At 48.6% G+C, this 15,000-nt stretch overlaps 1 protein-coding gene across 1 annotated transcript in view; it reads right to left on the bottom strand.

The window, feature by feature from the left end:
- The window catches only part of fhod3a (formin homology 2 domain containing 3a), a 57,978-nt gene that overhangs the window by 31,915 nt on the left and 11,063 nt on the right, over positions 1 to 15,000 (bottom strand).

The following is a 15,000-nucleotide window of genomic DNA, read 5'->3' as shown; positions in this document are numbered from 1 at the left end:
GGCCAGTTCCCTTTTGCAAAAATGACCCACTCTTCTTGCATAGTAGACCAACCACCTGATTCTAAAGCACTAAAGACCTGAAGAAAGGCGATTTCTCCTTTTGCAAAAAGGATGCACTTTTCATGTATAGTGCACCGACCATCTGATTCTACAGCACTGCTCTGGTAGATGTTTGACCTTGTACAGTGAAATGAGTCCGGAGTCAGCCTGGTACCGTGTAGGGGTTTCTGATGTGTAGAACCCAAACCTGTGCTTTCACAGCCAAGAACACATGGGTCCACTGCAGCAGAGGGGGGGGGGGGGGTGGGGGGTAGTCAGACATTATAAAAAAAATGACCACACAGAAATATCTCAAAGATATCCCATGGAGAGAGTGGGCCGCTCAAAATGGCAGTTGTAGGGTGAATTGACAGTGAAAGTGCTTCAGTGGACCAAAGGGGGGGTGGGGGAAACATCCTCGCCCTCATGAACACCCACTATAGGTCACCTTCCCCAGGGGCCCTGATCAATGTCCAATCCAATCACCCACAGTTCCTGTCGTGTTCCGGACGGCCCGTCGGGAACACCGGCTTAATATCAATAGTGGTGTCCACTGAGAGGAACAAGTGGTCGCTGGGCAGGCCAGACATTGTCGTGTTACAAAAATAAAATCCAGACTGCAGTCAGCAGACAGAGATAGAAAGAGAGAGGGCGCGGGAGCTATAGTGCAAAAGAGCGAGAGACAAAGGACAGAAAGGGAAAGGGCGAGAGTGCATGTGTGTTTGTGTGTCAAGCGTGTGTGTGTGTGTGTGTGTGTGTTGTGTTGTGTGTGTGGCACCAATCCTCGGGCAGACATCAAACAGCAAAGAACACGTGTCCTTCCCTACAACCAATCCTGCGAAATTGGACATCCATTTCTCCGGGAAATGCAAGTGACTGCTTGGCAACATACGCAACAGCTTTTCCTGGTCTGACTTGGCTCAAGAGCACATCAACAGCCCAGATAACCCGAGAGGTGTTTGGCTGGCGGCCGCAACAGCCGTGAAGTAGAGCTCAATAAACGGCTGATGAGCTAAACGTGCTCGCATTTGGCATCGTCACGGAGATCCTTTTGAACTTTTGGTTAGTACAAAACAACACAGACAGTTTGTAGCGTTGTCGTCAGACGCCAGGCAGACCGAGGCTGATGTTATTCATCTGTTTATTCCCTGTCAACTGACCTGTACATTAATGCGTGCGTTGAGCATCAGTGTCAGCTCATAACAGAGCTGTGTTGGGGCCCGATAGTAGATATTGTATGTAGTCCACAGAAATCAGAATCGATACATTGACTAACCATAGCATGCCATGCCAATCAACAAAATTGGATGGGTGGGGGGGCGTAGAGAGAGGGAACTGGCAGACAGAGCACTGATGTAGAAGGGAGAGATAGGTTGTTTGTGTGGTACATACAGCATACACACACAACAACAACAAAGTCACAGAGAAGTGTGAACGATTTTGAAACTAAACAACAAGAAAGATCACTCGTGGCTGACGGAAGGCTATGCTGTTTCTAAACAATGATACTCAAATAATGGCTCTTAGATCTTAATTACAGCACCTTTAAGGCAGACAACTTGTTTTAATTAATCGATAGCAATGGATGTTTGCGGATCATAAATTGATAATTCATAGTTAATAAGTGAGTAGTGGTAATAGAAAACGTAGCAGTCTGACAAATCCATACAAAAATGCCGTCGTAGCATTATATAACTGCACCAGCAAAGTCACATCAATGTTATTCAGCGCTAGCACAAATAGAGTTTGAAACATTTAAATAATCAATGACCTGTGTTTTCCTTTCGGCCCCAAATTGCCCCAGCTGTCTCCGAGAGGCAGCCCTGGCATGGCCACTCACCGCAGGACTTCAACCATCAAATCAATCTAACAAATCTCTCTTAACTCTGACCTTTAGGGGCTGGAGGCTGTCAATTGCATGGAGGGGAAAAAAACAGTCATTCTACAATTAATTAACGGCCCATTTTTTTTCCCCTCTGTACGGGCATGGAAAAACAAGACAACGCTTTAACTCGTTAACCCGGTCGGTCCGAAGAAGAATGGACCGAGCAGCACAACAGGAAAGGTATGTGGCTGATAGACAAGAGGGGTGTACGGTGGAGGGCCGTCCGCCTTCTCCATGGCCCTATGGGTTTTAATGTGGCAAGAACCACTGGAAGACTGCCTGGGCCCTATGTGTGTGTGTGTGTGTGTGTGTGTGTGTATGTGCGTCTGTGCGTGCTTGAGTGGTTTGTCTGTGTGTGTGTGTGTGTCTGTGTGTGTGTCTGTGTGTGTGTGTGTGTGTGTGTGTGCATGCGTGAGCGGTGTGTTTGTGTGTGTGTGCATGTGTGTGTATGTGCATGAGTAAGTGCATGTGTTCACAGACCAGAGAGGCACAGTCTGGTCAAGGAGAGGCAGCCGTTCATTTATAGCTCAGACTTTTTTTTACTGTTCTGTTTTGGAGGAACAAAACCACTCCTGGTGCCATGACCTCAAATGCACCCAAACTTACAGAGGAAGACTCCTGATTGACTGACATGCCTGCAAGTTATAGAGCACACACACACACACACACACACACACACACACACACACACACACACACACACACACACACACACACACACACACACACACACACACACACACACACAGACGCACATGTATAAGCACTCACACACACACACACACACACAGATATTCGAGATGAACAAGTCAAACAAAGTGATAATTGCATGCACTTATACAGCCATGTATATTGTGTACAAACAACACACAATCACAGAGAGAGAGAGGGTGAAAGGAAATGAACTAACCCTATAATATATCGCACAGACTTAATTAACCCTTTTACTATGTTTACTGATAACGTTCCTGAATGCGGCAGAAATCACACGGACAAGAGCGCTGGAGCTATCCGAAAAGCTTTTTTAACGCAGCCCAAACGTTCCCCCCGCTATGCGGGCGGACCGCGTTTTTCAGTTAACACCTATAATTCCCCAGAGTTCCCCAGTGTTTGCCAGCGCCGTGTGTATAATTAGAGCTTTATCTGGAGGGACGACCCGGAGGACAGCGGGAGTCCGGTTACCGTCCGCAGTCACAGCGAGCCACGAGAGGACCGGTTCTGGTTCACTTTACGCCGCGTGGAAAGACAAATAGTTTCTAATGCGTTAACCGCTCTTAACCTTACGCACGTCACGCGTTGCTACTTCATCCGTGGCGTCGTCCGTTTTTTGAGCGTACTGTAAGCGGAAAAGTAAGAGCTATCTGCCCTCCGGATTTGGATCTATTTTCCCTGTGGAATATGATTCCCCATGGGAGGGAAATAGCTTTCAAAAGGATTTAAATAAATGTGAGAGAGATGAGCCAGCCATGTTAATGAACAAAATACTAAACAAATACATAGTGTTTAAGCTACAGTTGGCAATCTGGAGAAACCAGACAGAGTAAGATCGATTTTGAAAGCAGGCAATCAAAAAAATCCTTCCCCTCTCTTCAGGCCTCCCTCCAAAGTAACTCCCCTCAGACAGAGGACTATCTCGCTAGCTTTAGCGAAGTGGTATGCCTCGCCTGGTGGAAGATTCTGGTCTTGCTCAATGGGAGCATGGGCAGAGTGTGCGCCGGTAGCCGGGCTGGCAGGTAGCCAGGTGAACATCCAATCGGTTCATTCGGGCCGAATGAAATTATTGGACGTGCTTATTAGAGGCCCGTGACAGCCATAGACAGTGGAATTGTACGTGTGTAATATTAGAGCATTTGATTTATTGATTGCTGTCGGGATGTTAAGAGAATTTCAACAAATAAGACAAAAAATGCTTCTATAAATAAATAGCCTACCCTAACTTTAACTAATTATGTTAATGGTAATGGTAGTAGCATAGAAAATAAATGGTACTTGGGAAGATTATTACTATTAAGTTTGTTTATAGGCAAGGACGGGGGGTTGATGGGGGTCAGACCGTGCGTCAGACGAGAGGCAGACGGAGACAGATGGTGAAGCCTGTTGGGAGAGTGTCAGACCCCAGCAGGGGGTGCCTTCTACCCAGGGCCGTGGGTCGGCCGGGTCTGTCATCAGGGACTATAGCAGCCTTGCTTGATGCGGTTTGACTCACACAGCAGCACAGCGCGGCTGGGATATGAATCTCCATTAAAGCAGGGCTACCCGCTTGGAGAATTGTCTTTAACTGTTGGCGCGCTTAAGTCGTTGACCGAACACACACACTTACTGTGGCCTATTACATCTTCGACGATGATTTCAGTTTGAAATGTAATATTCTCCCTTTTATGCTTCCTAATCTTAAAAGATCATTGAGAGACAATCTATTTCAGATTTGTTTACACATGGGACAATGTTTCACACATATATCCTAGACTGCCACCAATGTCCTTGATATTAGGAAAAATATGCAATGAATAGAACCTGAAAGAAATCTGTCCCTTTGCAAACGAATATCGTCAAACTAAAAGTTGTGCACTTCTATCCAAATGATCTAAATGATAAGTAACAAACTAATACTTACAAATCAAGCTGTTCTAGCCAAGCTCTAGCCATACTCGGAGTACATGGCGATGCTATCTCAGACACAGGAACGCACAGTTATTGTATTTTTATAGGTCTGTATTCCTACGATTTGAGAGTCAACTTCTCGTTCCAAACAGAGAGCAGGGCTGACATCACAGCTCGCCGCGTTAGACTCGTAATGGAAACGCAGATCAGTGCGGCATGGTTTGATTCGGCGCTGCCAAATGTGCCAATGGAAAAGGGCCACTCGCCTAATGGCTAACAAGATTAGTGCCGTGACCCCATTGCTAATACAGCAACATCCTTCGACCCAAAATACAACACACTCACACACACACACACACACACACACACACACACACACACACACATACGGGTGAATACCGTATGTCGGGGCTCATTCAGCTCATTTGCATCTTTTCAGCAACGGCTGCAGTGCGAGATACACAAACCGTGGGAGAGCGATTGAAGAAAATCTCTGTTAGCATAAGCAAACCAGAACCAAAACAAACCAGCTTAAACTGCTACTGCTAATCCTGGACACAAAAGTCATGGAAATTGGCCAGGACATTGTTTCTTCAAGAACAGTGGTCTCTCTCTCTCCGTCTCCGTGTGTGTGTGTGTGTGTGTGTGTCTCTGTGTGTGTGTGTGTGTGTGTGTGTGTGTGTGTGTGTGTGTGTGTGTGTGTGTGTGTGTGTGTGTGTGTGTGCGTGTGCGCGTAAGTGTGTGTGTCTGTGCGCGCGTCTGTATACTGTTGGTTGATTAAGGTTCAATTCTTAAGGTTGATTTTGTTCAGACGTTTTCGACAGTGCACAGATGAAGACAGACCCAGGAGTTTTCCCAGTGTAAGTATATCTTTCATGAAACCCTCATGCCGGTCAGGTCATGTGAGGCTAAGGTCGGTCTGGGTAGGGGCCGCTGTGGCGGTGAGAGAGAGGGGGTAGTATTTTTAAGCCATTATTATAAACTGCTGACTCCCATCTCTGGAGGATTCAATCACCCCCCTCCAGAAAAAATGAAGCCTCCCTCCTGGTCTGAAGAGGCCAAACTGTCATTGGGTTCACTTCAGTAAGGGTCCACCTCCCTCACACACACATGCACACCTTCATACACCAACACACACCCTCCCCCCATCATCACCGGCATAGTGCTCAGTATAGCTGGCTAGCTGGGTAAAGTATCAGACATACAGTTAGAGTTGGAGATATTGGTTTTCTAGTTCTGCTTGGAGTCGTCCAAGTCATGCCAGAGTACTAGCAGAGAGAGGCAAAATTGCAGCAACAATTGTAACTGTATGTACAGTATATCTATCTATATCTATATTTGTATATTGCCTTCAAACCCCCCAAAAATTTCAAAGTAAAGGTCAAAAGAAATGTAGAAGGAGAGGTATAACAAAATCAGATGGCATCTGCAGAGCTCCTTCTCCAGGTTTCTTCATTCTTTATCAGGTCCTAGGCCCTCGTGAGGACTTGGAGTCCACGAAATGGAACTTGGTCTTTAAATCGAAGTTTAAAGCCCCATCAAAAAAGGATATTCTTTTTGTTATCACCCATGTCGCCAAGGCAACACATAATAATATCCACTCACACTATTACATTCCGACGATATCACCCCAGCTCTGTGTGTACTATGGCCACGTGTACATACTCATGCGCGTCGGTCAAGAGTTCTAATAAAAACAAACAAAGCCTCGCGCAAAAGCAGACACAGTCTGCACGCTGCATGTGAACAGGCCTCCCGTCTGAGAGCGGCCCGGACAGCTGACCAGTGTAGTATTTCCCCGCTCATGCGTCAACGTCTCCATGCACCGGGCTTCATGCTGACCCGGCGAGGCAGAGGATAGTGGGCGAGCTGAGCAGCGATGGAGGAGAGTAAGTCTGGGGCCGCGGCACAGAGGACAGATCAGCTATTTTATAACCCTCTACTTTATGCGTGTTGCTCTTGGCCCTGGCCGGCAGGATAAGGAGCGGAGAAATGTCCTGTGTTATGGAAGACTGTCGAAAGTCTGGATTTAGCCTCTGTGCCTGTGTGTGTGTGTGTGTGTGTGTGTGTGTGTGTGTGTGTGTGTGTGTGTGTGTGTGTGTGTGTGTGTGTGTGTGTGTGTGTGTGTGTGTGTGTGTGTGTGTGTGTGCACGCATGGATTTGTGCATGTGTGCGTGTGTGTGTGTGTGTGTGTCTGTCTGTCCGTCTGTCTGTCTTCTTTGTAGAGCTTGTGGTCAGCCCAGAGTGAAACCCTGAAGGATTTCTCTATCTCGCTCTGTCAGAGACACACACACACACACACAAACACACTGAGGACCGGTACTTTTCAACCTGGGCGGTGAGTGAATGAAGGCTGTCAGCTGTGACAGAGGCTCAGCAACGCTCACATCTCCAGGGAGGAAACCTTGCTCAAACAAAAACATAAACAAATAGAACCACCAATCTGCCAAACACACACACACACACACACACACACACACACACACACACGCAAACGCACACATAAAACCAGCCTGGTCAGACTGACTGGCTGTGCCCTTCATTTCCCCCTGGCATCAGAAAGTAATTTAACTCTCACAACAGACACACACACACACATCCACACACACACACACTAACAGCCCTGGCTTTTCTTAGAGATGACACACAGCGACAAGGTTCCGCAGGCCAGATATTCCCTGGGCCCTTTTTTTCCCAGGCCGCGTTACCGGGGTGATGACAGCCCTAAACCCTGATTGGCTCCGCCCCAGTATTAGCGGTGAGTTGCAGACGCAGGCCCTGCGTCTGCACCGTGTCCGCTGCTCACCACACACACTCACCGCCGGCTCATTCATCATGCTCACTAGCGAGTCTTCGAGGAAAGAGGCTAATTCAGAGATAGTTGGGTCTTTATGATTGATGTAATCTGGTAATCTCTCAATTGGCTACTGTGTGTGTGTGTGTGTGTGTGTGTGTGTGTGTGCGTGCGTGCGTGCAGGCATGCGTGCACGTGCGTGTGCACATGCGTTTGTGTGTGTGTGTGTGTGTGTGTGCGTGTGTGTCTTTGTAAGGGGGGGGGGGGGGGGGGGGGGGGGATGTGTCATATCTGTGCGTGTGCGTTTGTCGCTGTCTGCATGTGTGAGCATGTGCGTGAAGTGCACCAATCACTGCGAGGACAACGTCTCCGTCAGCCGCTCCGCTTTGACGTGTTGCACACTTGACTCGTCCCCCCTGTGGCCCCCGGACGTCTCCTCCGGCGTTCAGCACGCCATCCACTGGCTAGCACGCTCACCTTCAACTCGGGAGGAAGAATGACTCATGGAGGCGGAGGCAGACTGCAGTGTGCCCTCGCACAAGGCCCGCCGTCTGAGCGCTGTGTGACCCCCCCCCCTCCGGCTGCGTGCTGCATGCCAGACACACACACACACAAACACACAGACACACAGACACACACACACGCGCGTGCAAAAACCACAATCCGAAGGTCGCTCGCAGGGAGAAGGCCGCGTATGCCATTCCTCATTACTCCCACCACATGCGTACGAACGCGGCACGTGAGGGACAGGCGTCCACTGTTCCGTGCCCTCTCCCCTCTCCCTTGATCTCTTATCTCTCGCCCTCCCCCTCTCTCCACTCCCCCCCCCTCCCCCCATCCGTCGGTAGCTAACCTCACATCCTCTCTCGCTCGCTCTCCTGCACCCCGTCACGCTCGAGGCCACGATGTCGTGACGTCATGGTGCAATGACGTCATGGTGTCGTGACGTCATGATGACATGACGTCATGATGACATGATGTCACTGGTGGTTGTCACTGCCTGGGCACGTGCCAGGACCATAAAAATAATCACAAACAGGAACCTTGGGGGCTTGAAAATACGAGCAAATGGAAGATGGGAGAGGGAGTGAGAGAGTAGAAACGATATTGGATGTACACCGCTTGTGATGTTGACTAGTTTGGCAAATTTTCTCTCTCTCTCTTTATCTCTCATATACTCTCGCTCTCTCTCTCGTTGTCCCCCTCGCCATCTACCTCCTCTGTAAGCTTATGGGTTTATAAACCTGTAAGTCTGCCTGGGAGTGGGGGGGTCTAAATGCGTCCCGGACACACAGGCGCGAGCTAAAAGGGGGTCACTGTGGCAAGAGGGGGGGGGGGGCGGGGGGCCTGGGGGGGGTTGGGGGCTTGTTATTTCGGAAGGCGGTGTATCCGGTGTGAGTTCTGCCTCCACCTGTTGCAGTGTGTGTGTGTGTGTGTGTGTGTGTGTGTGTGTGTGTGTGTGTGTGTGTGTGTGTGTGTGTGTGTGTGTGTGTGTGTGTGTGTGTGTGTGTGTGTGTGTGTGTGTGGGTGTGGGCGTCTGTGTGTCCTCTCCACATCATCATCCCTTTGCTTTCGTCCTCCCTTCTTCTCCACTCCCCTGCATTGACCCCTGTTCTCTGAGCGTGTTTGATTTGCCCCTAGCGGTCTTAAAGCTGGGTCACATGCAGCGTTTAAGCCCTCAAATTGTGGAGGCTGTTGGGTCAGTTCTGTGTGTTGTAAATATTCTTCAACCCGACCCCTCTCACGTCGCTGTCGTATTTCCTTCTCCGTCCCTGTTGGGAGCGCAACCGTATGCTGTAGTTGAGTTTAGAGACCTCACATATGGTTTCACGCTCCCCTGTCTATATGACGGGACCAGAGGAAGAAGTCCACGCTTCTTGGACCAGTGCCGCTCCTGTTGGTCTGGCAGGTGCATGTCCTCCATCTTTGTTTCCCTCCTGCGGCACTTCCCCTCCGCTGAGCGATTCACCATCCAGCTTTTCCTTCCCTGCTTCCTTATCCCTTCTTTTATTTTCCTTCCCCCCTACCCCTTCTCTCTCTTTTGCGCCGTCCCTCTTTCCCTCTCTCTCTCACTCTCTCTCTCAACACACATGCTGTAATGTCATTATGCCTCAGCTACCCCCTTATACACACACACACACACACACACACACACACACACACACAAACTTAGAGAAACAAACGCACACACATGCATGCACACACACACACATACATACATACACTGAGGGGCCAGTTGATTCTCCCTGCTAATTGTGTTGTGTTTTTACTACATTATGTCTTCCACAGTCAAATGCTGTACCAGATCCAGTCCAGGGGACGCACAAAAGTCACACAACACATATACACAGCGACATGAAACATACAACAACATACACATGCAAACAAATAATACAATAATAACACACACAGGCACAAACAACACACATACTGAAGGATATAGAAACACACACACATACACATTAATGAGGTGTCATATTTCTGGGCCTGGCAAAGTGAAACCAAAACACAGCGTGTCACAGCAGAGTGGTCTCTCTCTCTCTCTCTCTCTCTCTCTCTCTCTCTCTCTCTCTCTCTCTCTCTCTCTCTCTCTCTCTCTCTCTCTCTCTCTCTCTCTCTCTCTCTCTCTCTCTCTCTCTCTCTCTCTCTCTCTCTCTCTCTCTCTCTCTCTCTCTCTCTCTCTCTCTCTCTCTCTCTCTCTCTCTCTCTCTCTCTCTCTCTCTCTCTCTCGGCTGCCCACTGCACACAAAACACTGCACTGCGTCCTCATGGAAGCACACACAAACACACATGCACACACAGGGGGCACCACTGCGTAAAGATTATCCCGATGCCAATAGAAGAAGGGTGACATGGCGCCATGGAATTTCACAGTAGGAACCAGATCTGAGAGAGTAGAAAAGGAGCGCACCGGAGAGTAGGATATAGTAGAGGAGAGCAGAGTAGCAGAGCAGAGCAGAGAACAGCACAATAAAGTTGCGAAGAGTAGGGTACAGTAGAGTGGAAGAGCAGCGTAGAGTAGAGTAGAGGAGTAGAGTTGAGTAGAGTACAGTAGATCAGAGCCGAGCACAGTAGAGAAGAGAAGAGTAGAGGAGGAGAGCAGAGCATGCAGTGCAGAGTAGAGTAGAGTAGAGCATTACAGAGTACAGCACATTAGAAGCACAGATCAGAGCAAAGAGTAGAGTTTATATATATGATAATAAAGAGTAGAAACGAGGAGAATACAATAGAATGTGTTGGGTCTGATCTTTCCCTGCACATTACTGGATATTTAATGTTTTCCTTCCTTCACGTCACGGTGGACGTCGACTCCTGTCAGAGCACATAAGGGTTCAAACCGCAAAGGAAGGGAAAGAAATACAGGAAAAATCGACCACCCTCCAAACATCCATCCCCAGATGTGTCATCGCTCCGTTCAGCACCACCCGTCCTTTCCCACATGTCCCCCCCCCCCCCTCACAACCTCCACCCTGCTTCCACCATCCTCTGCCTCTGTGGTGAGCAAGGCATCCACCCGCGGGAGCTAAATGCTAACTGTTGCTCTTCTGGGGCACAGCTGCTGGTGCAGGCCGAGGGGAAACTATTTGAGGGATTCAGTGTCTCGTTTGGTCTCTCTCTCTCTCTCTCTCACCTCTCTCTCTCTCTCTCTCTCTCTGAAACAGTCGACGTGTGTGCTTTGTGGTGAATGATCTCCGTTAATGAGTTAGCGGAAAAACCAAAACACAGCCTTGCATGCTGACACGTGCGGGCGTGATCGCACTGTGCATCGATAAAACACAAACTGGTCCAGGCTTGTCCACGTTTAACGATTCGGACATGGCGTGCCCATGCACACGCACGCTCACACACACACACACACACACACACACACACACACACATGCATGACTGAGACAAATTCTTGGTCAATGTCACAGGTGTTCCATAAAAGCTAAATGGTCATGTACCGAGACCAAAATAGACCAAAGGATAAAAGATGTTCAAAAAGACAGACGGAAGGACAAACAGAGGTGAGACAGGAAACTGTCACAATCGATGTTGGTCAGAATAAAAGCCAATGTAATAAAAGCTCCATCAGAGTTTGCGTGTTGCTGACATGGTACAGCAAGGATGCAGATCAGCGGATCAGGTTGAAATGTCGCAAATACACACATACACACACACACGCTCACACAACAACCCTGTCCCCCTACTTAAATTGACATTATCTCCCTGTCACACAATGCTAGGACCTTTACTCCTATCTCTTTGTCACAAGCAGCTGTTGTCGTGCTGTTCTCCCTCTCCCTCCCTCTTGCTCTTTTCTGAAAGAGAGGAAGATATCACCTGATATCATGCTGCATCAGGCAGAGATCCACTAGATATGTATTTGACAGTGTACCTTTAGAAAATAAAGGTAGAAGGTAGAAAGTAGAAGGTTAAAAAGAAAGAGGTGAGATTGGATGACCGGATGGTCAAGGAAATTATGAAGAACACAGTTTGAAGATAGAGAGGAGAGAGACAGAGAGAGACAGAGAGATACAGAGAGAGACAGAGAGAGACAGAGACACAGAGACACTGAGAGACAGGGGGGGCTTGGAACTAGTAAATTAGCGAGTAAATGCAGTGACACCCCATTAACATGTTACACAACTTCTCTGCTTGCGAGCATTAAAGGCAACCTTTGACCCTTGCCCCTCCCTGACTGCAGAAGAAGGGGGTGGAGGCGTGGCCAGGCTAGGGTTTTTAGAGGAGGATAATTGGTGGAAATAAATCACAGAATACAAGGCATATCTATACAAAAACACACAGTGGGGGGTGGGTGGGGGGAAGGCAGTGAATTCCTGCACTAAGTGACAGTGGTTTGGAACGGTTCCAAAACGTACCCAAATCTCTTTTGTTGCATGCACATTTTTCTGGGTCCTTTTTCACTCATTATGGTGGGCTATCTGTCACAAGGCATCCGCCTTGAGTACATGCCAGGACCACTCCTGTGCTGTGAAATTAGACAGTCAATCTCAATCTCCCTCGTCCGGAAGCCTTCTGTGAAAAAAACAAAACTGAAGAATGCAGGCCAGCGGAAGATTTGGGATGGCACTAAGATAACTGGTCGAGCTGGTTATGGATGATAATTGGGAGATGAATGATTGATAGCAAATTGGCTTGTGGTGCAGCATTTGGTAGGGCGCTGTGACTCATTGGGCACAGCATGCATAGCTGGAATACCTCAATACTGTAATACAGGGCTACTCTTTTCAAAAGGTCAAATGACTAGCGATACAGTATATATATGAGACAATGGAACCTCATGACCGTCTTGGATATTATGAAGGCCCTAAATCAGTGAAGCTCTATCTATGCCATTTCACCTTTTCTTCTTTCGGCAGTTTTGTGTGTGGAGTTCAGCATGAGGTCCCTTCCGAGGTCACATGTTCCTGCGCTGTCCAAGTCTAACAGTTCAATTTCTTGACCCAGACGACACCTTCAGCCCCCCACCCCATCCCACCCCACCACCTTCCTGGCAACACTGCACTCTCTCTCTCTCTCTCTCTCTCTCTCTCTCTCTCTCTCTCTCTCTCTCTCTCTCTCTCTCTCTCTCTCTCTCTCTCTCTCTCTCTCTCTCTCTCTCTCTCTCTCTCTCTCTCTCTCTCTCTCTCTCTCTCTCTCTCTCTCTCTCTCTCTCTCTCTCTCTCACACACTGCCCACCAGGCAACGCTTGAACCCGCTACCCAGGCCCTCTCTGGCGGTCAGATGTTCACCGGTCTGCAGGCCACAGAGAGAGAGAGAGAGAGAGAGAGAGAGAGAGAGAGAGAGAGAGGGGGTAGGGGGCACGTAACTCGAGGCCAGCGAGGGATGAGCGAGTCATGAACGGTAACGGTAAGATTGTTGGAAAGCCACCATTGCATCCATCCCTCCATCCCAGCCATTGACCAGCCAATGCACCCAAATGACCAATGACCCAATCAACCCACTATCAATGTAGAAATATCCATCCATCCATCCTCCCAGGTGTGACAGAGTACCAGGGGAACCGCCTCAGGTTCATTTGAAGTGCACAGAACCCTTCACCGAGCTGGGATCGCTAACGTCAATCATCAAGGCTGCCGCTCACACACCCGCACAACGGACTGCCCTTTGGGAGGCCGTTGTATCCCAAAACAAAAACAGTCAATCTCGTGCTCCCAGGAAGACGCACCATCCCTACCACCTCACACGTACGCACTGCATGCCCCGCATCGCTGAGTACCCTTAATCCCCAAACTGGCAGACCACCGTATAATTATCATCATTTCCAGCCGTCGCAATGCCAGGCTGGCATTCTCCACGGCTCATCTTTTTTTTTCTTTTTTTTCTCAAAGCTGGGCAGCCTTGAAAAAAAATCAACTCATGTTTTAATGATTTCAGAAAGATTGTATTCAGATCAGTCTTCCCAGCAGAGCTTTGAAGAGCATTCTGGCGTGATGGTCCATCACCAATGACCTTGATCAGGGGAGGATTAAAGATTAATCGAATAACTCATTCCTCAGTCAATTTCTACAGATATACAGTGTGTACACTCTGTTCACATTTAAAAGCATGAGCTACCGATCTCATTTTGCATCTTTATACAGTAGGGCAGATTGAGGCTACCGCAAGCAATCTCATGCTTGTAAATCCTTAATTATGTCAGGCTTTCCTCCATGTTGTGCGTGTGTGCATGTGTGTGTGAGCTTCCAAGGTCGGGATCTCGTTCAGATTAACCAGCAGTTAAAACGGCGAGATGAAACAGCCACTCCAACGAGTGGACAAGGGAATGGCCACAGCCAAGAGGAGGAAGTAAGTGTCCAGCAGATTTCCAGGCATCACATGGAAAGCCGTTTAAATCTCTCTAGGGATTTACAACCATCATCACTACTGGAAAGACCTACGCCGGCTCCACGAGACAGTGACCTCTGACCGGCCATCTGTTGTCGTGTTCAACATAACATCTAGAGTAGAACGCAAGGGGCAAGAGGTCACGGATCTGCACAGATCCGAGCTCACCTTCTCCCTGATCAAAAAGTAACCGAAACACCCCTTGCCATCGGGGGATTGCCATCAGGTGACGCCTTCAGGGGGTAATGTGGGTAGTCGACAGAAGGTACGACATTAGCAGACTGGAACTGACTGGGAGTTCAACAAGAGCATCAACCAACCAGATAAGCTGATGAGTCAGGTGTGAGAGTGGGTTTGCATAAGGGCAACCGAGCCCGCTTGGTAAAGTGTGTGTGCATGTGTGTGTGTGTGCGTACTCGTTTGTGCATGAAAGTCGCAAGTGAGTGAGTGAGTGAGTGAGTGAGTGAGTGAGTGAGTGAGTGAGTGAGTGAGTGAGTGAGTGAGTGCGTGAGCAGCATACGAGTGAGTCAGCGAGTGACTAAGTGAGTGAGAGCGTAACCAAGTGATGTCTAAGGAGCAGGTGGCTTCTGGGTGCACCCAAGCATTCTTGCTCTCATCCACTTAAGAGGCTAGCATGGCTCATCCATCCCGGCGCGGAGCACGCTTGTGAAGGTAATAGTGGTGAATTAGACGGATAGACAGATATACCGATAGATGGATAGACAGAAAGACAGATAGACGGATAGACACAGACAGATAGATGGATAGACGGATAGACAGATGAAGAGAGAAAAAGGAAACACAGATTGTGCTCTCACTCTCTTTAACACCCTAAGCCCCACCCATTA

Source organism: Micromesistius poutassou, assembly GCF_964030765.1.
Source record: "Micromesistius poutassou genome assembly, chromosome: 20".
Taxonomy (NCBI): Eukaryota; Metazoa; Chordata; class Actinopteri; order Gadiformes; family Gadidae; genus Micromesistius; species Micromesistius poutassou.
Note: the sequence above shows the minus strand (reverse complement) of the source record. Positions and strands in the feature narration are given on the sequence as shown.